This window comes from Chrysemys picta, chromosome 4 (assembly GCF_011386835.1).
Source record: "Chrysemys picta bellii isolate R12L10 chromosome 4, ASM1138683v2, whole genome shotgun sequence".
Classification (NCBI taxonomy): domain Eukaryota; kingdom Metazoa; phylum Chordata; order Testudines; family Emydidae; genus Chrysemys; species Chrysemys picta.
In genome coordinates, this window is record NC_088794.1 from 31,933,737 (window position 1) to 31,949,818 (window position 16,082).

Here is a 16,082-nt window from a genome sequence, read left to right on the forward strand (position 1 = left end):
AACTTTAATTGTTTAAAGGCAGGTGTTTGTTCTCTCTCTCATGTTTACTTAAAACACATCGTGTGCTTTTGTTACCATTGTGCCACTGGTGTTCCTCATCACTTTGCTATTTTGAACCAGGCATGCTGTGATTGGGAGCAACTTGTTGCTACAAGTTAACCCTCATAGAGCGATTCAGGGAGCTTTTTTCCTCTAGTCTAGTGGTTGTGGATGGGAAGCCATTTAATATACATAGCACTTACAATTGCTCTTTCTATAAGATCTGCCATGTGGAGTCTATGCCAGCCAATCCTACTAGCAAGTTCATTTACTGGTGTGTGGCTAGCAGACCAAGAGGTCCCTAAACCACTCAAAGTGCAACAGGTCTAGTAGTAAAGGAGTGAGCTGTCTCACTCCTTTACACCAAATGTCATCAGGAAGATAGTGTAACACAGTGGTTCTCAACCTTTCCAGACTACTGTACCCCTTTCAGGAGTCTGATTTGTCTTGCGTACCCCAAGTTTCACCTCATTTAAAAACTACTTGCTTACAAAATCAGACACACAAATACAAAAGTGTCACAGCACACTGTCACTGAAAAATTGCTAAGTATCAGGGGGTAGCTGTGTTAGTCTGTATCTACAAAAACAACAAGGAGTCTGGTGGCACCTTAAAGACTTGCGAAGTAACTGCCTGCTCTCCATGTGTCCGTAGATAATGCCTGCGTCTGTAACTTTCACTCTATACATCTGAAGAAGTGAGGTTTTTACCCACGAAAGCTTATGCCCAAATAAATCTGTTAGTCTTTAAGGTGCCACCAGACTCCTTGTTGTTTTTCAAAAATTACTGATTTTCTCATTTTTACCATAGAATTATAAAATAAATCAATTGGAATATAAATATTGTACTTACATTTCAGAGTATAGTCTATAGAGCAGTATAAACAAGTCATTGTCCATATAAAATTTTACTTTGTATTGACATTGCTAGTGCTTTTTTTTTTTTTTTTTTTTTTTTGTAGTCTGTTGTAAAACTAGGCAAATATCTGGATGAGTTGATGTGCCCCCGGGAAGACCTCTGCATACCCCTGGTTGAGAATCACTGGTGTAACAGAAGTAAAGTTATTGTAGCAGAATGTTGTTGCAGGATCAGTGCCTGCTGATTTGGAAATAAAAATGCAGGTCTGTGCTATCTGAGCCTTGTTCACCCTGGACATAGCATAGAGCTTTATTTTTAAAGCACCCTAACCCATTTTATCTCACTTTATGATTTTGTACAGTCCTCCACCATCATGTCTCCCAGTGCCTTTCATGTTAACTAGATTGGCAGTTAACCAAGTCCCAAGTGCACTTCGTGGAATCTCTCTCTTTCCAGGTTATTGAAAGCTCTGCTTGAAATAGTATTGTCATTTTTATTTTATTTAAAGGGTGAGGTGTGAGGAGGCACCAAAGAGCTGGTTGATATTGTAAATATTGTTCTTGTTATGATAAACCATCAAATAAGGCAGCTTCTTTGCAGCAGCAGGAGGCCGTTACCCTTTGATGCATCCTATTCTGTGTCGCAGGCTACGCCCTTTTCTGAAATGAAGCCGTCTCAGCAGAGCAGAGCTCAAGGATGCTGTCTGTGTACAGTTATCTGCCTCCCTAGAAGCTGCAGGTAGCCTTGCCTCATTTAAATAAATACTAAATGAATTCGTTCTAATAGCTGATCATGGAATATTTCAGTACATTAACTTGAGGGTGCTTCCCGATAAACCAGGGGTGGGCAAAGTTTTTGGCCTGAGGGCCACATTGGGGAATAGAAGTTGTATGGCGGGCCATGAATGCTCATAAAATTGGGGTTGGGGTGCCTGAGTGGGTGAGGGCTCTGGGGTGAGGCTGGGAATGAGGAGTTAGGAGTGTAGGAGGGTGCTCTGAGCTGGGACCGAGGGGTTTAGAGGGCGGGAGGGGGATCAGGGCTGGGGCAGGGGTGCGGGAAGGGGTGGGGCTGGGGATGAGAGGTTTGGGGTGCAGGAGGGTGCTCTGCTGGGATCGAGGGGTTTGAAAAGCAGAAGGGGGATCAGGATTGAGGTAGGGGTATGGGACATGGGGAGAGGCTCAGGGGTGCAGGCTTCGAGCGGCGCTTACCTCAAGTGGCTCCCAGAAGCAGTGGCATGTCCCTTCTCCGGCTCTTAGGCGTGGAGCGGCCCGCGACCCTCGGAGCGGGGCCATGGCAGGGCTTCCAGGAGCTGTGTGGTGCGGCCCCCAACCTGGCCCCCCGGCTGGAGCTCGCAGGCAGGGCCATAGTTTGCCCACCCCTGCAATAAACAGTTATTGCAGCAACTTAAGTTTGGCCAAAACTTTGTATTGGTGGGGGGGAATGTTATATATAGCGTAAGATCCGTAGAAAAGTTTCCACAATTAAAAAATCCAGTGAAAACAGTTGCTTCCAACTAAATGCACTTTTCCTTGCAGTGTTTGAAATCCAGACATCGTAGCACTGAGAATTTGTGGGAGAGAGGCTGGCCTCATTGATTCCCCCCTCCTTCTCCAAGAGGAGTGCGATGTTGATAGTAAATAGAGTGACAAGCAAACTGGATTTCAAATATTAATACCATCTCAATAATCGAAGGTGTTTAGTAACACAGATGAAGATGCTTGTTTATTATTTTGAGTTGACTGTCCCATTTAACATGGTAGCAATCATAATTGTAGGCTAAAAAGTATCCAGGTTTGTCCTCAGAGGGTACATCTACACTGCAGGTAAACAGCCCATGTCATCTGACTCAGGCTCATGGGGTGTAGGGCTATAAAATCGCAGGGTAGTCGTTCAGGCTTGGGCTGTAGCACAGTACTGCAATGTTTGGGGATGCACGCACTGCTTATGTGGAAACAAAGCTGTGTTCACTGAATTTATTCCTGTACTTTTTAAGATCCATAAAAACATTTCTATTAATAATATTTGGCTTCATAAAAACATTAACCACAAAACCAAACCTAGAATTTTAGGCTTGCGCCATCTGACAGTCTTAAACCCTTCTGCATGTTTATTATGAAGAAGGCACCAGGTTTTAAAATTCGCAAAGGAAGGGAGAGGCTGCAGCCCGACACATGAGTTTAAAAGTCAGAAGTAAACTTGCAAGTGTCAGGTGAGATTTGGCAATGTAAAACCTGCCAAAGGAAGAAGATTGACTGAAAGGGATACATCCTCAGCTAATTTACAGTAGCTGAGAATCTGGCCTAGCATATTTTAATTCAGAGCATTAGTCAGCCTTTATGCTACAGGAGGTTTTAAGAGACATTCTTACAGTTTCATTTTGTTATTTATTATTTGTATTACTGTAGCATCTAGGGGCCTTGTCCTAAAATAAGGCTTCATTGTGCGGGGCACTGTACAAATAGATTGAGACATCCTTGCCTTGAAGATTTTACAGGCTAAAGAGTCAAGACAGCAAAAAGATGGAAGGGAAAACTGAGGCTCAGAGGGTGCCCAAGTTCCCACAGCAGGTCAGTAGCAGAGCTGCGATAAGGACTCAGGTCTTCCAGAGTCCTATCTGCTAGACTAGGCTGCCTCTCAATTTTATATTCATTTTCTCATCTTTAGTAAATAACAGCAGACGCTGGGATTTTTCAAAAGATACCGAAGACACTTTTCTAGCTTTCCATATCATGATAATATGGAAGCCAGAAGGTGAAACTGAGAGATGCAAAGACATTGAAAGAAACCCAAAGGTAGCAAATATAAAACCAGAAAAAGGAAATAGTTTCTGCCCACTATACAATTAAACAGTGGAACTCATTGCCACAAGATGTCATTGACACCACAGAGCTTAGCAGGACTGTGGAAAAAGATTTGAAAATTTTATGGACCTAAGAACATCCGTAGTAAGAACTTAATTTGTGAGCTCTTTGGGACAGGGGCAATGTCTTTATTCTGCATTTGTGCAGTGAGCTACTGGTCCGTGACTGGGGTTGCTAGGCTCTACTACTAAATAATAACAACCCTGGGTTCAGAAGGGGTACAGATGCTCCTGCTTCATGCACAAGTCAACTTCTAACTAATGGGGAAGTTTTTCCTGAACCCCCAGTAGGCCAGTTATACTGCAGGTTTGTTGCTCCTTCCTCAGAGTAGCCAATACTGGCACAGGATATTGAGGTAAGTGATCCAAAGGACTGATTCCGTATGACAGTGCCTGTGCTCTTAACCAGTTACCCTAGAGAAAGTATCTGAGTTGGGAGCTGAGTGAACTGCCATTACCTCCTCCCCACTCCCCACAAACAAACCATAGTAGTGAAAAGTATATTAGAGTTTGAAAATTCCTTCTGTATTTTTAATAATCTGATGATGTAAAATGGTGGAATATCAGTACAAGGTGTGTGTGTGTGTGTGTGTGTGTGTGTGTGTGTGTGTGTGTGTAAAATTTGACAGCATTCCTACACATCACTACCGTAGTCCTCTGGCATTGCATCTTGCCTGTACTAACACAATTAAGAGGAATATTCTGCCAAATATTTTATGATCTCTATTAATTTCTCTCTCATTTTGCTTAATAAGTGAACAACAATCTCTCTCTGGTTAGCAACCACTCCCCTCCATTTTCTTGCTTCCAGGTTGGCTGAGATATTTAATTCCTTTCCTGGAAAAGTGGGTATTGGCTCAACTCATGCTGGAGATGCATGTAGCACTGGGGCTGACTGGATCCCATAGGGTTGATGGTTGAAATGGGGTACAGTTAGAGTGGGATTGCTCTTAATTTCTCTGGGTGACCTGCCTGTGTATGGCTATGGGATGGCAGGCTCCTGGATCAAGCATCGCTGCTGAAGGGGAAACCGTTCACGAACCAGACATTCCACGGGAAGCCTGCAACCCTGGATCTCTATGATCTGGTACTCTGTAAATTGGGACCATATGCAGTGTGCGTGAATGTATTGTAAAGTGGCTCGTAAAGTTTCCCGCGGGGGTGGGTGTGAGGAGGATGGGGGCAGGAAGCCAGTTTATAGGTTGTCTGCAGAATTTAGTTATCTGGGAGACATGTTTTGACTTGGCACCAATAGGCTTTAGGAGGAGCACTTACTAGCGCTTCAGGTCTTCTCTGTGCTGTGGCTTCCCCCAAATAGCTGCACAGGACTTTCCTCCTCTCCAAGGAGTTCATCGTTTAGAGGCTGAAATTCAGGCTCCTCTCAGAATGATGCCTTTGGTCTGTACAGGTCAAAAGGGAACCGGATGAGATCAGCTGTTGTAAGTGAACTGGACTCCGAAGGTCACCCCAGAAGCCTTATCTTGAGTGCAACTCTGACCCTGTTTCCTCTTCCTGTTCCTTTTGGCAGTGCCTGCATCCTTCTACTGGAATGGCTGATAATAGCTCTAGCCTGGGGGGACTGAATTGCTTCAGGCAGTGCTGACCACTTGGAAAGGCCATTGCTAATTCCTGTTTGTTTGCTAGGGATTGTATCCTCCCCTGAGCGGCCCTGCAGGGAAGGGGCTGCCATGCAGGAAATGGAGAAGTTTGTATCCATAGGTAACTTCTGCTCTTCCCAGTAGTGGAGCAGGTGGTGGAAAAGGGGAGACCAAATGTGAGAGAGAAGCCTATGTGGCGAAAAGAAGAGGAGGAGTGAGAGATATAGAGTAGGATTTCAGAAATTGGACCAGAAGCTGAAAGACGTGGATCAGTAAAATGTCCCCAATGAGAATCCTTTTCTAAAGCAAACTCTGAGCAAAGCTGAAATAAAAGCCCTGCTTTGGGCTGCTAGGTACTGAGAGATAGGGGATGAGTCTGTCTCAACTCTTACCAAATCAAGTAAGCTTTGTTGAGGCAGTGGTGGTGCTGGACTAGGAGTCAGGGAAGTGCGGGTTCTATCTGTGGCTCTGCCACTGAGCTACTCTATGACCTTGGGCAAGTCACTTAGCCGCTCTGCCACCATTTTCCCTTTGTCTGTCTTGTCTATTTGGGTTGTAAGCTCTTCAGGGTAGAGACTGTGTTATAATGGGTTTGTACAGCACCTGGCACAACAGGGCCCTGATTTCAAGTGGCGTCTCTAGGTGCTACTGTAATACAAATACTAATAATCACAGATTAAGCATCTGTGAGCAAAGTCCTCTCTTTAATTTTAAAAATATTCTACAGTAACCATCCCCAAACACTATACTAGCAGTCTGTTAAGCTGGTAGGTGGGAGTTTAAAAATACATATTGCTTACACATTCTGTATATACGTCTGTTAGCACATCAATGGCTTTTTGGGTAGGAGAGCTAGGAGCAGAGGTGAAAGATGTCTTGTCTTAGGATAAGAGGTTGCCTTTAGACTGGCCTTGAATCTCATTTTCCTGTTTTGCCTCGAACTTTGTTGCATGTAAGCACGTGCCATGCATGAATCTTGCATATACTGGTCAGAGAGTGCTTTCATGGAATGTGTTATTTCAAATTACGCCATTGTCTCATGACCTGTATCATGTGAAGTGTCTAAGGATCAGTCTGCTGTGTTCTGTAGTTTATCTAATAGTGTGTATTACATTCACTTTTATAAATGTGCCTACAGATGAGCACGAAGGGTTTAATTTCAGTCCTGCTGCCAGTGGACTTGAGCCCCCTTTCCTTTTTGTGTCTTCCCTTGTCCATGTCCACAGATTTGATATTGGGATTGATGGTGAGGATAGAATAGGTGGGCTTATATTTAATGGGTGAGCATAGTTGCCTAAAGTGCACTAGACTAGATGTACAGGTCTCCCCAGGGGAATCAAGCAGCAGGTTCACTGCTTTGTTTGAACTCTCCAGATATTTTACTCTAGAAAAGACTTGACTTACATAGGCCCTGTCACCAGAATGGCAGGATGCCATGCCACCTATTTCTTCATTTTTCCCTTTGCTCCCCCCTTTCCAGTTTTTTTAATTAAAACTTAAAACGGCTAATTTTTTATGAGGTAGCGCCTCGTTCCCTGCAGGTCTGGGGCCTTGCTTTCTGTGTGTTCTGTTCAGCTTTGATCCATCTCTGCATGTGCTGGCTGGTGAGCCTGGCCAAACCCTGCATGTCATCGCTGCAGCATGTTCCTCAGGAGGCTGTGGGTGGGGGGAAACCTATCTTTGCTGACCATGCAGATTTATAGGCAGATGCTGGAGACTGGCTGGGGTAATAGAATGATCCTCTTTCTTGCAATGCTCTTGTCTCCTGTATAACTGATCAGAGCAATTGACAAGGAGGTCAGTCTTGTGGTTAAAACCAGGGCTTGGGTAATCAGAAATCCCCAGTTCTGCCATAGGCTTCCTTTGCGAACTTGGACAAGTCTCTCTGTACCTCAGTCAGTCCCCATCTATAAAATGGGGATAATACCTTTGTCCATTTATAAGCTCTTTGGGGTGGAGACTATCCCTTTGTGTACGTGGTGTCTACCACAATGGGATTTCAGTCTCGATGGAGATGCTACAGTAACACAAATCATGAACAAATGAAGGTGTCTGGGTCGTCTTGTTATGTTGATGTCACTACACCTGATGATGTAGAGAGCAGAAATCGGACCACTTAAATTGGAATCATCATGAAGTGTCCCCATGCCCGTCATTCCAAAACCAAGCGGAATATCCATCCCGTTTCAGTGCCAGCAGATTTCTGTAAGTCTAGGAGCAGGCAGCCGCACTGACAGTGGTTCAGGTCTGCTGCAAATTCTGAAGGTGAACTAAAGGGAAGAGGGCAAGCTAGCCTGGTAATGAGAGACGGATTCTTTGCTCTGTCCAAGCACCATTTCAATCCCAGAACAAGCTCCACAGTAGTAGAAGTAAGAATACTTTATGCTTCTGTAGCACCTTATATTCGAATATCTTGAAGAACTCAGCAGATGTTAATTGAGCCTCACAAGACCCGTGTGGTTGGCTATTTTACAGATGGGGAAACAGAAAGAGAGGTTATGGGGTGAGATTTTCAAAAGCATTCTGCGTTGGCCTAACTCTGCTCTCACCTAAATCCATGGTAAAGCTCTCATTGACTTCAGTGCAGCGTGGATAGATTTTTAAATTGGAGATTTAAATCAACAAGCAGGAAACCTCGATTTAAATAATTGATTTTAATCTTCTTGTTTGTACTTTTTTTTTACTTTTTAGTTATTTTATTAAGAGAGGTTGATTCTCAATGGTAGGTGTAATTTGGTGATACTTTTTGCTAAGCTGGAGGGAATACACTATATCAATGGTTCTCAAACTTTTTTTTTCACGAACCATTTGAAAATTGCTGAGTCTCGGTGGACCGCTTAATGCTCTTTCCAAATGTTGTTTGTGCCATTAGCTAACTATTGTAAAGTGCTTTGGATAAAAGCACTATATAAAAAACAAACTTAATAATAATTAATGTTTTTTTTGTTCTACAAATAAAAGCACGCAACTCATATTTTAATATCAGTAGTCTTACCTTTCTAATGTGATGGATGTGCCCTCTCTCCCCTGCCACAGCAGCCCCCGAGCTGGGGCTGAGAAAGGGGGGGGTCTCTCCCTCGCCACAGCACCCACAGAGCTGAGGCTGGGAAGGAGGGCTGTCTCTCTCCGGCAGCCGCAGCCCTGGAGCTGGGGAAAGTCACCTCTTTCTCTGGCCGCCGCAGCCCTGCATGTCCCAAATTCCACTCACCCCCTCTTCTCACCCCACTGCTCCCTCCCACCTACCCTTTATTTCCCCCAAGGCCACCACCTCACCTTACATGTGCGTCTTCTCAAGGGCCTGGCACCTAATTAGTGGAGCCACGCCTGTACGGCTCCACTAATTAGGTGGGTGGCCCTTCATTCTCTTGTGTGCAGCCGCCCAGGTGTGCACCTTAGAGGGAGCTGTCTGCAGACCACCTGAATGGAGTTTGCGGACCACTGGTGGTCTATGGACCACAGTTTGAGAACCTCTGTACTATATCTATACACATTTATTTAAGCAATTATCTAGTTTAAGATAATTTTATTCAGATTCTTTTTAATTTTTATTATGTTAGATAATGGTGAATGATGCATTTCGTATTTAATAAGTTATCTTTTTATTTGTGATTTGTGTCCAAGCTGCATTTGGAGATAATTATACTGATTTCCTTTGTAAAGTGCTTTGAGATCTATGGCTGAAAAGTGCACTCTAAGAGCAAGGTGCCATTATTACATCATATTTTGATGGATATTGGAATTCAGTTTTAAACTTCAAAAATCAGCATTTTAAAATTGTTTTTTATTAGTTAAATAAATCTACCTTAAATGTGCTGGATCTATAAAGGAAAAAATTATCCAACCATGTTTTGTATTTAAAACTGACCTATTAAACAAAAATATTCTCTGTATTTAGTGAACTGTGTGCAACCAGAAAGGAGCAATGCTGGTATCAAAGTGAGGAAAAAGGGACAACGTTCATCAGCGGGCAGCCTCTAGTGTTGATTTCAACACCTGGGAACTGGAGGGGGAAAAAACCTGCTATGACTGCAAGTCATAAAAAAGACCCTATTAAGTTAATTATCTAGTCAATAAGCAATATATCACTCACCATTTTCTGACTTACTAAAAATGTACAGTTAATAAGAATCAAAACTTTAAGCTATATAATTGCGTCAATAAATGTGTATAGTTATAGTGTCCCCTCCGAGGTGGCAAAAAGATGTACCAAATTTAGTATAAAGGTTCTATTGAGTTGTAAATCAACATGATTCAATGGTTATATCTGCTATTGAGAGTACACCTTTTTTAAAGACAATAACTGAAGTACAAATGGAAAAATTGATTTAAAATCAGTGATTTAAATTGAGGCTTTCCGTTTGGTTTAAATTATGATTTAAATCAGTCTGTCCTATGAACTAGTCATTGAACTGCACTAGTTTCATCAACTGAAATGAAGAAAATATTCTCTCTGTACCTGCGGAAGAGGCTACCTCTGTCAAAAGCTGGTTTAGCACTTCTGCAATCTCAGGTTTCAGGTGCTTAGCCAGTGACTTCCACCAGTTTGCTATTTTGAATTTCTTTAAAACTTTGGTAGCAAACATGTACTGCTTGAATATTTGTCTTAATTTAATTGAAATGATTTGAATGGATGATAGTAAGTTTAGGCCTTAACATAGGTTGCCACAATTTCAAATTTAAATAATAAATTAAATAGATTAATTTATAAAAAGACTGATTTAAATGAAAACAGATTTTTTTTATTTATTAATTGATTTTTATCCACCCTGCTTCCGTGAGCATGTACTTAGACCAACACTGAGGGCCTCCAAAAATCCAGTTGTTTGATTTACCCAGGACTACAAAGTGAGGCTGCGGTATATCTGGGAACAGAACTTGGGAGTCTCCTGACTTCCAGTCTTGTGCCTTAACCTTAAACCCACCCTTCCTTCCCCTTTCGATCAATCGCTTGCTGGGGGTGGCCTCTCAGCAGTGCACACACACTGAGTCAGTGGTATCCGTCCAGGACGAATTAGCATTAATTGGCTCCCTGGGCAGTGCTTTGAGCTGCATGAGCATGGAGATTTAATTGCCTCCTGACCTCTAGTAGTGGTCCCCCCAGCCCGGTGTTGCTGCTGGCAGGCGTGGCCGTGGGGAGGAGCTTATGCTGCTGCTGTGCCTGTTTTGACATAGCCAGACAGAAGACTCAGGGATGTCAGTCTGGCACCTTTCACCAACACTAACACTGTAGAGGTGACTGGGAGCCCTGGAGCCTGTGGACTCTGATGTCCCTTCCAGGCACTCTGCCCCGTCTCTCCTACTCTGTGCAGCATTACACAGGAAGGAGACCCTTCAGTGCATCCCTGGGCTGTTCCAGACAGCTCCTCGCCCATCTCTTTCCCTGCTTTGCACTTAGTGATGGAGTAGCTGTCTTCTCTTCCCATCCCAATCCCGGCGTTCCGCGTTAATTCACAGCACCTGTCAGTGCAGGGCAAAGAGGCCAGCATGAGCATGTGGGGGGTGAAAAAGGGATTTGTTTAGCAATCCCACTTGGCCTGTAAATCAGCAGTGGGCATGGGATCAGCCGCTACATAGTAACTGATGCATATTCATGCTTGCTAGCTGCAGCAGAATCATTCAGCTGGGGGATCCTTGTGTCCCTGTGTTAATAACGTACCCCAATGGGAAGGAGGGAGGGAAAGGGGGGATCCCAGCGGCAGGTGCCTGACTGCTTGTCTTTATCTCCTCTCCCAGCTGCCCATCCTTCCTCAGTGTCCTGAGATGGGGCACCATGGTTCGCTTGCTTTTCATTTGCATTTTCCCAAGCCTTTGAGCACACTGGGGCTGCAAGGGAGATTTTGTTGTTTGCTGCTCTAAATCACTCCTGCAATACTTCCATCCTCCCTCGCATCCCTGTTGAGCCCATAACCAAGGATGTACACCAGCGACTAAATAAAAACAGACAGATCCACCTACTTGGCTTCGAGTTGCTAAGTGAGCATGGTGATAGTGTGGAAGGGATTTGATCGTGTCAGTTAGACGACTTATTTAAAAAAAAAAGTCTATGAAAGCGCCTAGAATTTGACGCACAATATGAGAGCTGCCCCCTCGCATCTCTGCCAGTGCACTCGTTCCTGGTTTCCCCTATTGCCCTGCTGCCAACGCATAAATCTGCATCGTAATCCTGACCTGTGGCGCTCCCTCATATCCCCTGCCTCTCCCACCATCAGCTCTGACAGCGCATCTCCAGCCGCGGTTGTCTCAGTCCAGGGCCTCTCTTGACTGGAGAGGCTGCTGTGGTGCTATTTTTTTCTTAGATGACCCATTAGAGATTGAGATGAGACCCCTCTGGTCCCGACTCATTTCCTCTTGTGGCCAAACCCAGAACTGGAACTGTGGTCTCCAGAGAGAGAAGCCTAGTGTACCTAAGGGTATTTCCAGGTCTCACGAATCCTACTCCAGTGCCCTATCCACTAGGCCACTCTGGTGTAAAAGAAAGTGCAAGACCCAGTATTGTTGAGAGAGACACAATTTACTTCCCAGTAACTCCTCCCACAGACTGCCACAGCCAGCAATCCCAATTGCACTTCTTCCACTTTACGCCAATGGTACTCTACTATCTCTAGGGATTTGTATGGCCCTCATCACTGTAGTATCTGAGCTTCTATAACACCCTTATAGCAGGGGTTGCAAGTAACCAGATGTGGGCACAAACAGTGTTACCCAATTTTGAGAGGCAGTGTGGCCCTCTGGATATGGGACTTAAAACACTAGTTCCAGCTCTGGCACCTGACCTGCTGTATGACCTTGATTGGCAAGTCACTTCATCTCCTTATCTCTTTCCCTTCCCATCCTTTGTCTAGTCTGTTTAGCCTGTAAGCTCTTCAAAGTATGGACTGCGTGTGGTGCCTTGCACAGTTGGGCCGCCTTCTCAGTTGGGGCTTCTAGAAGCAGCTATAATACAAATAATTAATAATGATAAGTAGGCTTGGAAGGATTAGTTTTTTTTATTGGTATATGTCGGTAAACGTCGATATCCAACCAAACCAAATCAACAAATATTTCCACCGATAAGCAAAATAAGGACAATGCTGCTGGAGAACTTATTAGTCAAAATCCAGTGATTTAGACTTTTGAATTAGGCTGATTACAAACGGACAAGCGAATGGATAGTAAAAACAGGTATTTGTTGCTTTAAGGGTATTTATTTTGTATATTTTGACACATGATGTTGACAATTTGTGTTGTAACGATTTATAATGTTTTAACTTTTTGAATCTCAGCGTCGATCACTAAATAATTGACCCCCCGCCCCCATATTTCCCATAACTCTGAAAATTTAAAATCGATAAAAATATAAAATCTTAAAAATAAACATTGAAATTATCCATGAAAATTATTTAAAAAAGTAAAAATTGAATGCTGCCAAGCCTAATTATAAATTGTGTTAAGAGAATGTTTGCCAGAAGCTGGGAATGAGCGACAAGGAATGGATCACTTGATGATTACCTGTTCTGTTCATTCCCTCTGAAGCACCTGGCATTGGCCACTGTCGGAAGACAAGATACTGGGCTAGATGGACCTTTGGTCTGACCCAGTATGGTTGCTCTTATGTTCTTAGTGGTACCCTCTCCACAAAACCAGACTTCATTGTCTTCTCTCACTCCTTCTCTGTGTTCTTTCTCAGGGGGAATTGAGCCATCCCCGACAACGAGGGGTCCACCACTTTCTACAGGGCCAGAGTGGCCATCAACAGGGTGAGTGGCACATTGGAGGTTGGGGGATGAAACCATCTTCACACTGCTGGAAAGCGGTGTGCTGAGACACTCGCCTGAAATGCTTTTGCTTTGTTCCTGACCAACCATCCCCTTCTTCTTCCTTCCCCAAGCTCCATCCCTGTAGTTAGTTGTGTGGACCTTTCTGTCATGTTGGGAACAGAGTGATGTGATACATGCTACATGAGTTGGTTTGTTCCTTAGGGGTAGATCTGGTCAAAATGTTTGGAATAAAAAAATTTCCATCAAAAAGTGGCCTCTTGATCCATTTTTTTAATCTAAATTTTTCATGGAAAAACAAAACATTTTTATGGTGTTTCACAAAAAAAAGTAATTAAAAAAAAAAAAAAGCGCTACTAAAATGGTTACCCAAACTGTTTGGTTGCAAAAACCCAGTGTCAATAACATTTTGGATAACGTTTTCAAATACAAATTTCAAACATTTAAAAAAGGTTCCATTTAAGATGTGTCTCAATCAGAATGGCTGAGATGTTTTTCATTAAACTAATTTTTCATTTTCTGACCAGCTCTTATTTACAAGTTTGAATGAAGAGAACACAGATGAAAGTCTTTTCCATGGAGACTGGATGCCTGTCTGGGAGATAACTTGTACTTGACTACAGCATAATGTGCTCAATACAGGGGTAACTGGAGGAAATTTGTGGCCAGTGCCTATGTTCCTTCTAATCTTTTATGTCCATGTGTGGAATGAATGAATTTTGTAATGTGCACCAATATGGAGGTGATGTGTGGCAGGGGTGGGGCCGAGGGGTTTGGCGTGTGGGAGGGGGCTCAGGGCTGGGACAGAGGGTTGGTGTGTGGGCGGGAGAGGGCTCTGGCTCGGGGTGCAGGCTCTGGGGTGGGGCTGGGGATGAGGGGTTTGGGGTGCAGGCTGCTCTGGGGCTGCGGTGGGGTTAGAGGAGTCCCCAAGCCCCCTCTCGTCACAGCAGCCCGGGGCCAGGGGAGAGTTCCACAAGTTGACTGTGCGCTGTGTGAAGAAGAACTTCTTTTTATTTGTATTTCTTCACACAGCGTACAGTCAACTTGTGGAACTCCTTGCCTGAGGTGGTTGTGAAGGCTAGGATTATAACAGTGTTTAAAAGAGAATGGATAAATTCATGGAGGTTAAGTCCATTAATGGCTATTAGCCACGATGGGTAAGGAATGGTGTCCCTAGCTTCTGATTGTCAGAGGGTGGAGATGGATGGCAGGAGAGAGATCACTTGATTATTACCTGTTAGGTTCACTCCCTCTGGGGCACCTGGCATTGGCCACTGTCGGCAGACAGAATACTGGGCTAGATGGACCTTTGGTCTGACCCAGTACGGCCGTTCTTATGTTCTTATTACCTCTCCCCACCTGCGCGGCCCTTGATAGCCCGCTGCGTGGCCACGCAGCTTAGAGGGAACTTAGGTCAGTGCTATACAGGGGTCAGATTAGCTGATTGTAATGATCCCTTCTGGCCTTTTAAATCTACGTTTGTCACAGTTTTTATTGAAAACGCTATCCCAACTGTTATTGAAACGGAGTTTTCACACCTGAAAAGGTTTTCTATAATGCTTTTAATCCATTTTTTTAATGAAAAGACTCCATGTTTAGTTGTGAACCCAGCTGTCATAGGGATTCCCTGGGTGAGGAAGCCAGAAAGCAACCTCTCAACCCCTGATTTAGCCATTTAACAAACCTGTGCTGTAATACCGAGTGGCACGTTTCCTGGTGATGCATTTAGTGGCACATAGAACAGACTGCTGGCTGCTGAGTATGGAGCTCAGTTTTTATTCTCTCATACTCAGGAACGCTCTACAGTCATCCTGGAACGATCTGCAATCTTTCCCTGCAGATGCTTGTTCTTTGCCCCTAGGTTGGCTGTGTAATGCTGCTCTGTTTGATGCCTATTAGCTCAGGTTAGAAGATGACCTAAATCCTTCTGCAGTAAAGGCCTGCATGAATGGGAGCTCACTGTTTATATTAACTCCCCCCCAGCCTGAAAATCAGTTTGCTTATTGAAATATCTCCATCTTCTCTGCTGTCTGCCATGTGCCAGCTGGTGGATCTTTGTGGTATCACTCGAGAGCAGCAGGGACTGTGCCCTGGCTTGTCACTCAGGTGGGATAGGCCCCAGTGTGTGGTTTCAGGGTAGAGTGTGATTGCAGGTGCCTGAAGTGTGAGTATTAATGCAGTTGTTCTGGAACCTCTTCCTTCAACACCTGCACAGTGCGGATATCTCCGATGTGCTGTCTGTGACCTACACAAAGCAGGTGAAGTCCTGTTAGTTGCTTCTGTGTACAGGTCAGGTCAGTTCAGTTCCCTCTTCAGCTCTTGTTGCCGCACCTTATTGGTGCTTTGGTGCACCCATGCCTTGCCTGCTTGTAACATCCACCCTTGTTCCCCTTATGATGCTGCTGTGATTTGATTGGAATAATTGGAGAGCAGAGCCCCTTCTTGGAGCCAGCCTTACATTCCATCTCCGTGATTTGCTTTCCCATTAGCAGTGTCTCGGGGGGGAGCTCCTGCACTACAGGGAGGCTGTCCGCTCCGATGAGAGGAACACAAAGACCCAGCATTAAACAAACGGTCGTTCCAGCCAGAACCTATAAATGGGGCCTTTCACCAAGCAGTTTTTGGGGCAAACTGCATTCACAGCATGGCCTACTGGCTAGGACACACGACACAGAGTGAGGAGACCTGGATTCAGTTCGAAGCTCTGCTGCTGACTCGCTCTAAGACATTGAGGGAAACGGTTGGCTGCTCTGCCTCGATTTGCCCGTCTTTACAGGGCGTAAGGATGGAATTGCCATACTGACAGTGGCCAGCACCAGATGCATCAGAGGAAGATGCAAGAAACCCAACAGGGGACAGTTTTGGAATAACCTCCTTCAAGGAGGCTGTTTCTTCTCAACCTCCATCAGTTAGTGGCTGGCTTCTGCCCTGAAGCAGGAGAATTTATTTCCCTGTTAACACTGATACCTGCTG

At 44.4% G+C, this 16,082-nt stretch overlaps 1 protein-coding gene across 4 annotated transcripts in view; it reads left to right on the forward strand.

Annotated features, from left to right (window-relative positions):
* The window catches only part of HRAS (HRas proto-oncogene, GTPase), a 77,805-nt gene that overhangs the window by 25,845 nt on the left and 35,878 nt on the right, over positions 1-16,082 (forward strand). The window contains exon 2 of one of the 4 annotated variants that reach the window (XM_005279861.5): positions 13,022-13,091. The exons of the other annotated variants lie outside the window; for them this stretch is intronic. The gene's annotated coding sequence lies outside the window, so the exon portion shown is untranslated. The remainder of the gene's footprint in view (positions 1-13,021; positions 13,092-16,082) is intronic. 4 annotated transcript variants of the gene reach the window in all.